Genomic DNA, 10030 nt, shown 5'->3' on the forward strand with positions numbered 1-10030 from the left:
TTGAAATGTTGAAATAAACATGTCTCCAAACTCCATAATGTAAATATACGTGCGTAGGCTTACATTGTACTATTAATTGGAGATAGACTCAAATATTACATTCACTTGTACACTGTTTAGATGTGAATTGCGGGCAAGTTACTTCCTGTTTCAGTAACGTCTTTGGTCACGTTCGCGGCAATCAAACAAAAACACGAATGATTGGTTGACAATTAGTGCCTCCCACAATGCAGGAGATGGCTGCAAGTTGCAGCTGGTGAGGAGCAACTACATCAAATTGCAGTTGAAACTTCATGACCTTTGATCATAGGGTTGTTGTAAAGTTAATGTAGTCGACATGTCGGCGCAAGTCAGATTTTATTTTAACCCCATAATGCAATACAATTTGAAAGGCAGTGACCACCGACTTGATAAAAGTGATCCGTTCCAACGCGCCCAATGCGATTGATATATGATCTAGCCATGTAGACTGTCCGCCAGCGACATTCTGACGTTTTAGTCAAGTTGCGTGATATTCTTCAATGGCTGTTCTTCTTATGGTTGCCTATTGGGCCAATATAGTCCCGTAAAAGGCGTCAAACTTACTCATTGTACGTTCTGGTTGTCGATCAAAGTAAATTACAGTGCCGAAGGAAACCATCAGGGCGTTCGCTTGTAAAATACAAAGCTGTGATTGGAGGTAGCGTCTGTCAAAATGACATTTTCGCCATTATCATTGGATAGAATTTCAGTCAGTTGGTATTTTTGGATTTTGATTGGAGGAATCTGTCTGTAGGCGGTAATGTTACCCTGCGGTCACTGAAGCGCAGTACGGGAGGGCGGATCATCATCGTGGTGGCAGCTACACTCGGAGACTCCCGACAAACTGTCAAAAATATTCAGCAAACGGTGAGTCAACTCAAAATAAACTCATCCTTTTATCGGGCAAATCGTCTAGGTACCTCGGGTTACGACTATCATGTTGTTCTGATATGGTTTGTTGATTTATCAGTGAAGAAGGGACGGTGATTTTGGATGAGAAATACGCACGTTACGCATCATAGCAAGAAGTGCATGGGTGAAGTCGCAGTGTCACACCCGAGTGTCACAGCGCAGGAGCTGTGGCTGTTCGCAAAGTTATGCAAGCTTGACTGTGTGTGTGTGTGTGTGTGTGTGTGTGTGTGTGTGTGTGTGTGTGTGTGTGTGTGTGTGTGTGTGTGTGTGTGTGTGTGTGTGTGTGTGTGTGTGTGTGTGTGTGTGTGTGTGTGTGTGTGTGGCCATAACGTCATTCAATTAGGGCTAAGCAACTGCGCACATGGTTCCTATTGGTATAAGCCTTTATAAAGTGCAATTCCTAATGTTAAGGGGGTGTTTTTTGTTTGTTTGGAGGGCTTCAGCTCAGTCGGGACCTCCAGTTTAGTCGGGACCTCCCGCAGAGCTTCTTCAAATCCGACTGTTGACAAATGTGAATTTTGAATACTCAACATTGTGACATTTGGATCATTTCGATGTTACGGTTTAAAATGTAGTTTAATTTCCTATAAGGCTGGAATAGGCTACGTGTTATGCTCTGATTTAGTTAGCGGATTAAACTCAAAGATTTATAATGGAGTTGAGCGGCGACTAGTGTGGGTTTTTATACGTTTTTATAAAGTTGTTATTTTAAAAAACTAGCCCTCAATTACACAGACAAATCTCGTGTTTAATTGCGGGCTTTTCTTTGGGTGTTGAAATCTGTCATTTAAAAAAATAAAAACCCACACTAGTAGCCCGCTCAACTACATCATAAATCTTGGAGTTGAGTTTATCGGCTATGATTTAGTGAATATAATCTCCAAAGCAACCTTCAGGGCTACTACACAGCAGCTGAGATATTGCACTGTAGCCAGAAAGCTGTTTATCTTGAACATGTGCTGTCTGCTTAGAGCAGTTATTGACAATTATATCTTTCACTGCCATGTGTTTCAAAGTGCAGTCTGTAGGCCTATCCATGAAAAGGAACATGTACCCTCTGCCAACTGGCCACCCCATTGCATCACATTACTGTAAACACTGAGTTACTTTCTATTTGATTTCTGTAGACTATTATCAACCCTCAGGCCTCTTGTGTTGCCATGCCTCCTAGATGTTGATGATAGGAATGATAAGAGGAAGAGCAGAGAGAGGATTATTCTTGCTATTAGAGAGGAGTGTGGATCCTGCAGGAGATTACTGGACAATCCTCCCCAGATTACTACAGGCAGGAATCAGAGGTGGGTCTATCTAACCCAGCGGTGGCTTCGTTACTGGCTATATTCTGTCTGATTGTCAAATGATATATTTTACCTTTAGAAACATGCAGGTGAGGGTAACACCATACATTAAGATTCTCTTATACCTATGAGTGATGCTGTAATTACTACAGTAATAAGGTTGTTGTTGTTAGTAATTATAGTATCATTACAGAATAGCAACGTTGGAGCGGCAGGTAGCCTATCAGTTAGAGTGTTAGGTCAGTAGCCGACAAGGTGAAAAATCTGCCGAGGTGCCCGTGAGCAAGGCACTTAACCCTAATTTGCTCCAGGGTTGCTGTACTACTCTGGCTGACCCTGTAAAACAACACATTTCACTGCACCTATTCCGGTGTATGTGACAATAAAAAGCATATTTATCTTAATTGTGCATATGTTTACTCCCTTTCTTTGGCACCGCTGCAGTTAGAGACATTTCCGGCACGAATCCACACACTCCGATCAGACCAAATTGGCCAAATGAGGTGGAGGCCTCATCTGATCTGCGTGTGTGTGGGTTTCCGTGTCTTTGTCTATTGGCCCATGCTAGCTTGTAGCATAGCTGAGCTAAGAGGGGAAGTATGTTAGGCTGTGGATTAATCATGCAGACATGTACTCGTTGATGTTTTCGTATCCCAAAGGATAACTTCTGGACTTGTGTCCTGACCTGGAATGGTTCCACTAGGATTACTGTGTCATATGTCAAATATGTCAAAATGAAAGTAGCCTATCTAGCCTGCCCTGGGTAAAAGTCTGCTAATCATTAGTGACCTTTGGTTAGGTCGTTAGAGGTTTGTATTGGTCAACCTAGTTTTTCCTCGTGTCAACTGTGTAGTTTCACGCATCCCCCTTCACCTAGTACAAGAATTCAAACAGTGGTGATTTCATTAACCTCGCTCACGTTGTTGTCAAAGGATTGTCGATATCTATTTGTGGTTGAAACGACCCATTTTAATTGTACTATTTGGTCTCTGTGCCAGTGCATGTTAATGTAACGTCTCGTTCAGCTTCTAGCCGTCCAAACAGGAGCAGACAACCTGGAAGCTACGTAGTCATCACTCCACCGAGGCGGCACAATAAAAAAGCGCTTTGGAATGGAATGTATTTATTCAGAAACACATCTAGTGGATTGTGGAAGCTTTTGTTTGGAATGCTACAGGGAGGAGACAGACAGAGCGAGGAATCCTAGGATCACAGCGCACGTTCACTGCAAAGGGCAAAAGTGACAAGAAATGTTAGCTTTGGGGTGGAGAAACGAACCTTTTACGGCTGCCAGTCGACAGTGTCTACATGCCTCGTGAAGAAGAAAATCTAAAACGCAAACAGAACTTTTGGGAAAATTCCTCGGGTGGATTTGTAATGTCATTACACTATCACAAGTTAGGTTTTTTTCTATATCGTGCCCTGCAAAGGGGATTGCTTCTCGGATACACATGGCATGACGCCCTACACTCTCTGGAGTTAAAATGTAACAAAATAAGTCCCTAAAGCTCGCTCGACAGCGCTGTTGGGAAACGTACCAAGTCCGTGTTAAAATGACCTACAACTTTCATTCTGTTTAAATTAGAAGTGAAAGGACTATTGGAATCAAATGAATCCTACCTCAATAGAGACCGATGTGCATCGTGTACAGTGACACCGATCAGTAGATCCTTTTAGGCCAGCTCCAACTACACGCATGGGACACATTTTCATTAAGCACTAAAACCCTTGGATTATTACACAAGAGCGGTTATTACAAAACGACTGAATTAAATTGAGGTTATCAGGAAGGGTACGAATTGATGAACGAGCATACTAGGTGAGAGGGGCCCCCAGTCTAGCTAGCAAGAGTGAATAGGAGAAACCAATTGAGTAGAACTAGCACTCTCAATTCCTCTCCACTCTCCCTCACTCTGCTAATCTGTTCTGATCTGTGTCTCCCATCCCTGTGGCTGCTGCTGCTCACCATGACTCTGCTAGCCTGGCCTGCATGACCCATCTGAAGCGGGACCCTTGGCAGTGTGTGTTGCAGCAGAGATAGGAAGTCAAGCCACAGTAACTTTAGACCTAGAGAGGCCTGGTCAACAATAGATAGACAGGCCCTCTGAAAGAGCCTGTCAATGGAGTTTGGGCCTATGGGAAGCCTGTGAAATCAATCACCCATTTCTTCAGTATTTTCAAACGATGTAGTATTTTTGCCCCTCAATTAACCACCATTACAGCCATGATGGGAGTGGCTGTCCTCAGAGAGCATGCGTGATGCTGTGCGGTCCAGCAGGGGCACTGGACAGGGATGGGTCAGGGCCTGTGATGGATATCAGGCGGTGTCGGTACAGTGAGGTAATGGTAACCAAACAGAGTGTGTAGGGCTTAGGGAGTTGGCGTGACTGTCTTCACTCCTGATCGCTGTATCACGGTGTGGTGTACCCCAGCCTCCTACCTCTGCCCCAAGCCACCGATCGTCATGACAACCAGGACACTGTCATTATTGCTGTTGGCCCAATCTGTAGTTGATCGGATCGATTATCCATAATGCAATTACAGCAGCCTTGTTTCTTATCCGTCCGGTCAGTCTGGCATCCGTGAGCAGGGATCGATACTAAGGTCGCCTGCTTTTATGGCCAATAACAGGACAGTTACCTGCGAATGTGAATATAACATAACATAAACTGTTATATACTGTTACATCTATCTATATGGACAGTTTATACCTATTGGGTAGTTTGAATAGTTTCACTTCTACAATCATGTGTGATAATAAGTTGACTTTTTTTGTGGGCACATGCTCAAAGGCAATACATCATTGACAGGGTGAAGATGTTGTAAGCCTGATAGGACAGTACTGTGTCTCCCTTTTAAAAGCATCAATGGAACATCTCTGGCTTCATCTCTCCTCGCTCTGACTGTAAGTGTCTCATTGAGACGTGTGAGATAGTTTTGGACCCATTCCAGGGAGTCTAATGTGCTGGCAGAAGGGTTCTTGTATTTCCAGGGCGCCCCCGAACAGGACTGGAGTTATACATTGTCTGCTGGCTGATTGGAAGAATATGGGTCTGGGATTGGAATGCAACGATGGTTTATCTCAATTATGCTAGGTTGTCATTTCTGAGAGGATCACGAAGAGTTGTTGGCGTTGTGTACAGCACCTCCCACATTTCTTCTCACCTTGAAGTAGGTTGTGTTAGTTGGTGGTCGGTCGTAGTTGTTACTTTTTCACACCTGGATAATCGCAAGAGGAATCAGTCGAAAGATGGCCATTTTACTTTGAGTTTTGTTTAATCACCAATACCGATTGATGATTACTTAAGTGTTGTTTATGGTTGTGCCAGATTGTGCTGTCTGAGCTTGTCCAGTATCGCTGTGGACAAATTTCACCCATTCACAGCTTGTGTTTCTACATTGGCCTATCATATCACCACCCTCTTTTAATTTGCTTGTGTTTTCTGCCAGATCAAGGCAACGCTCCTTCCCTCCATTTAGCAGTGCATCAACAGAAACCTTTCTAGTTTACGTTAATTAAGCATTCCTAGTCACTGGTCTTATCACGCCAATTGACCCATTATCAAACAGTACTATACTGTACAGAGCTTTGCTTGGGATCTCTTAAAAATGCAAAGCTTAGACTGCCACATAGACATTTTAAGTGCAAGCACTTTTTATCAGTGAAAAACAACAGGATGATAAGATGGAGGAGAATGGATAGAACAACTATGGATTGGAATGCTGGTAGGTTAGAACATAAGGATGGGAGGAGAAGGAGGTGGCTATGTGGGACTTTACTTTGGATTAGTAAATAGGATAAACCGGCGAGCGATATCTTTCTGTGCTTTATTAAGTTGGTTGACTTTCGGCCAAGTGGTCGTCCATAGTCGACCACGACTTTGAGATTGCGTGACAGCAGCGGGTGAATGAAGAATGGAGAGAAGGATGGAAAGAGGACAGAGGCAGCAAAGGGTTGGCCGGCAGTGTAATCCCCTGCAACAGGACAACGGAGGCAGCAAAGGGTTGGCCGGCGGTGTAATCCCCTGCAACAGGACAACGGAGGCAGCAAAGGGTTGGCCGGCGGTGTAATCCCCTGCAACAGGACAACGGAGGCAGCAAAGGGTTGGCCGGCGGTGTAATCCCCTGCAACAGGACAACGGAGGCAGCAAAGGGTTGGCCGGCGGTGTAATCCCCTGCAACAGGACAACGGAGGCAGCAAAGGGTTGGCTGGCGCTGTAATCCCCTGCAACAGGACAACGGAGGCAGCAAAGGGTTGGCCGGCGGTGTAATCCCCTGCAACAGGACAATTGAGGCAGCAAAGGGTTGGCCGGTGGTGTAATCCCCTGCAACAGGACAACGGAGGCAGCAAAGGGTTGGCCGGCGGTGTAATCCCCTGCAACAGGACAACGGAGGCAGCAAAGGGTTGGCCGGCGGTGTAATCCCCTGCAACAGGACAACGGAGGCAGCAAAGGGTTGGCCGGCGGTGTAATCCCCTGCAACAGGACAACGGAGGCAGCAAAGGGTTGGCCGGCGGTGTAATCCCCTGCAACAGGACAACGGAGGCAGCAAAGGGTTGGCCGGCGGTGTAATCCCCTGCAACAGGACAACGGAGGCAGCAAAGGGTTGGCCGGCGGTGTAATCCCCTGCAACAGGACAACAGAGGCAGCCGGGCCACAGCTTGGCTTTAACTGTCAATCAGGCCTCCAGCAGAATTATAGCCACCGTGTCGCCTGGGACACATCCAACACCCCATTATCACCACACAGCTAGACACAGAGATAGATGGATGTAGGGAGAGGGAGAGAGAACCACTACCATTACCAAAGGTAATCATGGAGGAGGGAAGGGGGGAGAGGAGAGAGAGGACCACCATTACCAAAGGTAATCATGGAGGAGGGAGGGGGAGAGGGGAGAGAGGACCACCATTACCAAAGGTAATCATGGAGGAGGGAGGGGGAGAGGAGAGAGAGGACCACCATTACCAAAGGTAATCATGGAGGAGGGAGGGGGGAGAGAGAGGACCACCATTACCAAATGTGATCATGGAGGAGGGAGGGGGAGAGGAGAGAGAGAACCACCATTACCAAAGGTAATCATGGAGGGGGGGAGAGGAGAGAGAGAACCACCATTACCAAAGGTAATCATGGAGAAGGGAGGTGGGGAGAGGAGAGAGAACCACCACTACCAAAGGTAATCATGGAGGAGGGACAGGAGAGAGAGAACCACCATTACCAAAGGTAATCATGGAGGAGGGAGGGGGAGAGGAGAGAGCCACCATTACCAAAGGTAATCATGGAGGGGGAGAGGAGAGAGAACCACCATTACCAAAGGTAATCATGGAGGAGGGAGGGGGAGAGGAGAGAGAGAACCAGGATTACCAAAGGTAATCATGGAGGAGGGAGGGGGAGAGGAGAGAGCCACCATTACCAAAGGTAATCATGGAGGGGGAGAGGAGAGAGAGCCACCATTACCAAAGGTAATCATGGAGGAGGGAGGGGGAGAGGAGAGAGCCACCATTACCAAAGGTAATCATGGAGGAGGGAGGGGGAGAGGAGAGAGAGAACCACCATTACCAAAGGTAATCATGGAGGAGGGAGGGGGTAGAGGAGAGAGAGAACCACCATTACCGAAGGTAATCATGGAGGAGGGAGAGGAGAGAGAGAACCACCATTACCAAAGGTAATCATGGAAGAGGGAGGAGGAGATAGGAGAGAGAACCACCATTACCAAAGGTAATCATGGAGGGGGGAGGTGGGGAGAGGAGAGAGAACCACCACTACCAAAGGTAATCATGGAGGAGGGACAGGAGAGAGAGAACCACCATTACCAAAGGTAATCATGGAGGAGGGAGGGGAGAGGAGAGAGCCACCATTACCAAAGGTAATCATGGAGGGGGAGAGGAGAGAGAACCACCATTACCAAAGGTAATCATGGAGGAGGGAGGGGGAGAGAGAGAGAGAACCAGGATTACCAAAGGTAATCATGGAGGAGGGAGGGGGAGAGGAGAGAGCCACCATTACCAAAGGTAATCATGGAGGGGGAGAGGAGAGAGAGCCACCATTACAAAAGGTAATCATGGAGGAGGGAGGGGGAGAGGAGAGAGCCACCATTACCAAAGGTAATCATGGAGGAGGGAGGGGGGAGAGGAGAGAGAGAACCACCATTACCAAAGGTAATCATGGAGGAGGGAGGGGGTAGAGGAGAGAGAGAACCACCATTACCGAAGGTAATCATGGAGGAGGGAGAGGAGAGAGAGAACCACCATTACCAAAGGTAATCATGGAAGAGGGAGGAGGAGATAGGAGAGAGAACCACCATTACCAAAGGTAATCATGGAGGGGGAGGGAGGAGAGAGAGGACCACCATTACCAAAGGTAATTATGAAGGAGGGAGGGGGAGAGAAGAGAGAGAAGCACCATTACCAAAGGTAATCATGGAGCAGGGAGGGGGAGAGGAGAGAGAGGACCACCATTACCAAAGGTAATCATGGAGGAGGGAGGGGAAGAGAGAGAGGACCACCATTACCAAAGGTAATCATGGAGGAGGGAGGGGGAAGAGAGAGAGGACCACCATTACCAAAGGTAATCATGGAGGAGGGAGGGGAGGAGAGAACCACCATTACCAAAGGTAATCATGGAGGAGGGAGGGGGAGAGAGAACCACCATTACCAAAGGTAATCATGGAGGAGGGAGGGGAAGAGAGAGAGGACCACCATTACCAAAGGTAATCATGGAGGAGGGAGGGGAAGAGAGAGAGAAGCACCATTACCAAAGGTAATCATGGAGGAGGGAGGGGGAGAGGAGAGAGAGGACCACCATTACCAAATGTAATCATGGAGGGGGAGAGGAGAGAGAGGACCACCATTACCAAAGGTAATCATGGAGGAGGGGGGGGAGAGAGGACCACCATTACCAAAGGTAATCATGGAGGGGGGAGAGGAGAGAGAGGACCACCATTACCAAATGTAATCATGGAGGAGGGGGAGGAGAGAGAGAGAGAACCACTACCATTACCGAAGGTAATCATGGAGGAGGGGGGGAAGAGGACCACCATTACCAAAGGTAATCATGGAGGAGGGAGGGGGGAGAGGAGAGAGCCACCATTACCAAAGGTAATCATGGAGGAGGGAGGGGGGAGAGGAGAGAGAGAACCACCATTACCGAAGGTAATCATAGAGGAGGGAGGGGGAGGAGAGAGCTGCTTTGAGTACCGTTACTTGACTCTCTTTTGGAGAACTTCCTATTAACCATTAATACTACAACATAGGACTGAGCTTTAGTTTATTTGTTCGCTAATGTTCCCTCAGACTTAGGCCAGGCTTAGTGTGTCTGCTACCTGTGTGTTAGTGTTTGTTTTGGGATTAGAATTGTCCTTTGTGTCTGCTGCTGTGCGTTCCATTGCGATGTGTCAAGCCTTGCTCTGCAACAATGGGCAGCATAGTTTCCAATCCTGGCAAACACAGACCCAGCGCTGTGTGTGTGTGTGTGTGTGCTTGAGCGTGAGCGAGAGAGAACCTACATGCACATAAACGTGGGAGGGAGACACAGGGAATTGGCACAGGGGAATTAATTCTCTGTCACTCTATCCCAACCCCAACCCTCACCCTCCCACACAGAGACTCAGACTGGCTTGTCAGACGAGAGAGAGAGGCCCAAGGAGGAGTGGAGAGGGGGATTGGCTAGTACAGGGTGTGGCAGTGGCTCCAGTACTTTTAGAGCAGAACTATGCTCTCTCTCTTTCTCCCTCCTCCCTCTTCCAGAGTACAACCTAATGGGCTACACCAGGGTCTGAATTACATCGAACAGAAATGTCCCTGA

Source organism: Oncorhynchus gorbuscha, unplaced genomic scaffold, assembly GCF_021184085.1.
Source record: "Oncorhynchus gorbuscha isolate QuinsamMale2020 ecotype Even-year unplaced genomic scaffold, OgorEven_v1.0 Un_scaffold_32:::fragment_2:::debris, whole genome shotgun sequence".
In the NCBI taxonomy this organism is placed as follows: domain Eukaryota; kingdom Metazoa; phylum Chordata; class Actinopteri; order Salmoniformes; family Salmonidae; genus Oncorhynchus; species Oncorhynchus gorbuscha.